The sequence below is a fragment of the Gracilinanus agilis genome, unplaced genomic scaffold, assembly GCF_016433145.1.
Source record: "Gracilinanus agilis isolate LMUSP501 unplaced genomic scaffold, AgileGrace unplaced_scaffold53804, whole genome shotgun sequence".
NCBI lineage: Eukaryota > Metazoa > Chordata > Mammalia > Didelphimorphia > Didelphidae > Gracilinanus > Gracilinanus agilis.
In genome coordinates, this window is record NW_025388915.1 from 1 (window position 1) to 4,735 (window position 4,735).

General features: G+C 35.3%; 1 pseudogene; it reads right to left on the reverse strand.

Moving 5' to 3' along the window:
- Positions 1 to 1,573: 1,573 nt before the first annotated feature.
- On the reverse strand, positions 1,574 to 1,818 carry LOC123255894 (annotated as a pseudogene).
- Between the last annotated feature and the right edge of the window lie 2,917 nt (positions 1,819 to 4,735).

Consider the following 4,735-nt stretch of genomic DNA (forward strand, 5'->3'; position numbering starts at 1 on the left):
TATATATATATATATGCCATTTTTCCATAGCCCCATTGACATTTGTCATTTTCCCCTTTTTGTTAACTTTGCTAGTCTTGATTTATATGTGGTGGAATCTTAGACTTGCTTTGATTTGCATTTTTCTAATTATTAGTGAATTGGAATATTTTTTTTTCATTTGGTTATTGTTAGCTTGGATTTTTTCCTCTGAATGTTAGTTGTTCATATCTTTTAACCATAGGGGAATGGTTCTTAATTTTTAAAATCTGAATCAGTTCCCTATATATCTTGGAAATGAGACCATTATCAGACAAATTCATTGCAAAGATTTTTCCCACCCTCAGGTACCTGTTTCTCTTCTAATATTAAATATTGTGTAAAAATTCCTAAATTTTGTGGAATCAAAATTGTCCATTTATCTTCTATACTCTTCTTTATCACTTTTTTGGTCATGAATTCTTTTCCTACCCATATATTGGAAAGGTTATTTTTTCCTTGCCCTTCTAATTTTTATTGTCTCCCTTTATGTCTAAACAGAGCTTATCTTGGCATATGGTGTGAAATATTGGTCAATGCCTAAATCCTCTCAAATTGCTTTCTAGTTTTTCCAGAATTTTTTTTAAATAGTAAGTTCTTACAACAATAGCTATTATTTTGGAATTTATCAAATACTAGCCTACTGTGCTCATTTGAGGTTTTATGTATATATGTTACTCTAATTGACTTTTCTTTTTTTAACCAGCAATTAATTGTTTTGATGGTTATTGCTTGGCAATATAATTTGAGATCTGGCCTTGCTAGGCTTCCTTTCTTTATACTTTTTTATCATTTCCCTTGAGATTCTTGATTTTTATCCCTCCAGATGAATTTCATTATTATTTTTCCAATCCTATAAAGTAATTCTTTGAACATTTGATTTGTAGGGAACTAAATAATAAACTAAAGAACTGTCATTTTAATTATATTGACTTGACCTACCTATGAGCAATGAATATTTCTTCAATTTTTTAGATCTGATTTTACTTCTTTTATTTTTATTTTTATTTTATTTTATTTTTGTGGGAAGCAGAAAAAATTTTATTCCAAAGGGAGATAGAAATTTAATTTAAATTCTTTGGAAAATACAGTTTGATACAGCTTCAACACCTTTAGGGTACATTTTTCCTCTGAACATGATCTCTTGGTGATGAACAAAACTGTAGCCATTCATCTTGCTGTTTGAGTCTTAAATATATCAAAGGTATATGGACTCTTCTGATGGAGAAGAATATGATTTTAGTGAGATGTATTATTGTATTTTCCCCATTTATGTCTAAGAACTTGAAGAACTCCTCTCCCATATACCTTTGGTTTATTTGTTAGATAAAAGAGGCGCACAGTATGACAAAGTGAATTTCTTAAAAGTATGTAGCAGACAAAAATACCGAAGTTTGGAATAAGGTGAAAATTCAAGTATAGTATAAATATTTAAGGCAGCTCGTCTCCAGACAGATGAGTTAAGGCATTCTTTGGATTAAGAGGTGCTTTTACAAGATGTAGAATATTTATCTTCTTTTCCTAAATGACAGAGTCACACAGACCATCCTCTTCCTCAAGGCCAGTGATATTAGAGATACCAGATGATTTCATTTTTTAACTCTGGTCCAAAGAGAGGGTGGAGCTGGGCCAGAAGAGCAATCAGCCAAAAGAGATAGCAGCAAACAGAACTGACAACCAGTATGATGATGATAATACCACGACTGGGACCTTTAGGGATGAAGAAGGGGGAAAAAATACCAACGACCCCCAGAACATGCTCATCACGATGACTGGCACCGAGATGCCTCCTGGCGCCATGGCTATGACTTTCCTTCACCAACCCGGATCCTTTCACCAGGCTCTCTCCATACCTAACCAGGAAGTGTCCTATTTTTATTTTTTTAAAACCGTTCTCTTCTGTCTTAGAATCAATACTAAATATCAGTCCCAAAGCAGAAGAGGGATAAAGGCTAGGCAAATTAAGTAACTTGTCCAGGGTGACACAATTAGGAAGTATTTGAGGCCATATTTGAACCAGATCCTCCCTACTCCAGGCCTGGCACTTTATCCACTGTGCCACTTAGCTGCCCCCATTCATATAGTTTTTCTCTATCTTAGCAAATAGCATCCTAAGTATTTTGTACATTTTGTAGTCATTTTAAATGGAATTTCTCTTTCTAAGTTTTCCTACTGTTTTATTGATAATGTACAGAAATGTTGATGTTATACCACATGTATATGTGTGTGTGTGTGTGTGTGTGTGTGTGTGTGGTCTCCTCTCCTTTTCTCATTTTATTCCCAACCCAGTGCTGGCATATGATAGTATTTGATTGAATTGAAAGAAACTGTGGAAATCTTAAATGAACTAATATGAAACGAAGAAGCAGAATCATAAGAGAAGCATGCTGTGTAATTAGAATTTGTTATCCTAAAAACTACCATCCCCAGCACCTTACTCACTTCCTGTTGTTACATGCTAATAGAGACAGGATATAAATTGGGTATATTTCCGTCTCTCACCCTCTTTCCTTCCTGTTGTGGCTTTGGTGGAGCGGGGATTTTTGAGCAGGTAGAAAAAACTTAGTCACATGGTTCTGTTTTGTCAGATAATAAACTTTATAAAGATAATACTTGAAGTATTGAACGTTAATTTGAATCTGACAACACTTATTTTGAGCATAAAAATTGAAAAAGTATATAGGAATAGGGGCAGCTGGGTAGCTCAGTGGAGTGAGAGTCAGGCCTAGAGACGGGAGGTCCTAGGTTCAAATCTGGCCTCAGACACTTCCCAGCTGTGTGATCCTGGGCAAGTCACTTGACCCCCATTGCCTAGCCCTTACCCCTCTTCTGCCTTGGAGCCAATACACAGTATCGACTCCAAGACGGAAGGTAAGGGTTTAAAAAAAAAAAGTATATAGGAATACTATGGAGAAAGGATGAAAAAGAATAAAGATATAGGAATTATAAAACTATTATGACTGTATTATCCATAGAAATTCAACTTTATATGTAAACCATTACCAATATATTTAATTTTGTGGTTTAACATGCATAACATTAAAAATTAAAATTATTAAAATCTTTTAAAAAAGTAATCATATGAGTTAGTATTTGCTGATGTCTTTTGATACTTTTAATAAGGAATTTTTATCTTTTCTATTGTATTGAAAACCCACTCCCTTTAGCATAAATACCATCCTAAGAGTGCCTTTAAAATTATAATAGCTGAATGTTAAAATTTTTTGCATGTAATTAGGAAACATTTAATTAAATAAAAATATATTGAAAGATGAAGAAAAAGTAAAATCCTATTACTCGTTGCATAGATTTTTTTTAAACCTTACCTTCCATCTTAGAATCAATACTATGTATTGGTTCTAAGGTAGAAGAGTGGTAAAGGCTAGGCAATGGGGGTTAAGTGACTTGCCCAGGGTCACATAGCTAGGAAGTGTCTGAGACCAGATTTGAACCTGGGATCTCTCATCTCTAGGCTTGGCCTTCAACCCACTGAGCTAGCCAGCTGCCTCCCCACCCCCTTCTCATGGATAGTGTGTAATTAGAATCTGTTACCCTAAAAACTATAATCCCCAGCAAAACTATGATCCCCAGTAAAATTACAATTCCCAGAACCCCACTCATATCCTGTCATTACGTGCTGATGTAGATAGGATATACGTTGGATGGAGGTCTGACTCTCTCCCTCTTGTCTTCCTGTTGTGGCTTTGGTGGAGCAGGGTTTTTGAGCACGTAGAAAAACTTAGTCACATGGTTCTATTTTGTTAGATAATAAACTTTATAAAATATAATACTTGAAGTATTGGACATTAATTTAAATCCTACAATAGGTAGATCTAAGTAACTTCCCAACTATTTTTCTTAAGTGCCAGTGTCATTTTTCTCCCATGGTGCAACTGGTACTGCTTTTGCTTTCCCATCTTTCAGGATCAGCAGCTTGTTTCAAAAGATTGAATTTGGAGCTGTTAGACTTTATTTTTAACTATGTTTCTTTTCTTCTGGCTTTGACTTTCACTTAATAGAGCTCTATCCTGAGCCCTCTTTTCTTCTTTCTCTGAATTTTCAGTTGGTGACCTCTCACATAAGACTCAACTTGTCTTAGAATCTAAATGTGATGATTCCAGTTGATGATAATAGATTATAGCAATATTGGCAGGTTTGTTTCATTAACATCTGATTGTTATCCTCTTCATTTAATCTTCAAATGTTCTTAAGATAATCTGATCTGGCTATAGTTTGTATTAAGTTCTCTATGAGCTTTTTAATTGTTTTGTGTGGTAACATGTACCATCTCCATAATATAAAAAGGAATTCTTTATTCTTTTTTTTAATTTAACGGGGGGACCTAAAGGTCCTCTTACCATAGAGATGTGTAGGAATTAACCAGCCCACAGTGACAGGAAGTAGAAACCATAGAGACAGGAAGTGAGGTAGAAAAAGGGTATAAAAGGGGGCAGTATCAGTTGGTTAGTTGGTCAGGTTGTCAGTTGCTGACAATTAGGTGCTGGAAGTTGCAGAGAAGATGGCTTCTGGGAGTGTGTTGGGTTGGTGGTTGGCATTTAGTTGCTGAAGGGGATATAAAAGGCCAGTGCAAGGACTGAGAGGGGGCGCTTTTTGACCTTTTTTGTTATTGGGAAGTAGTTGGTCCTTGGTAGTTGGTTATTGGGGGTTGGTTGCAGGTGGTGTGGGTTGGTGGTTAGTTGGTGGTTGGTATATATAT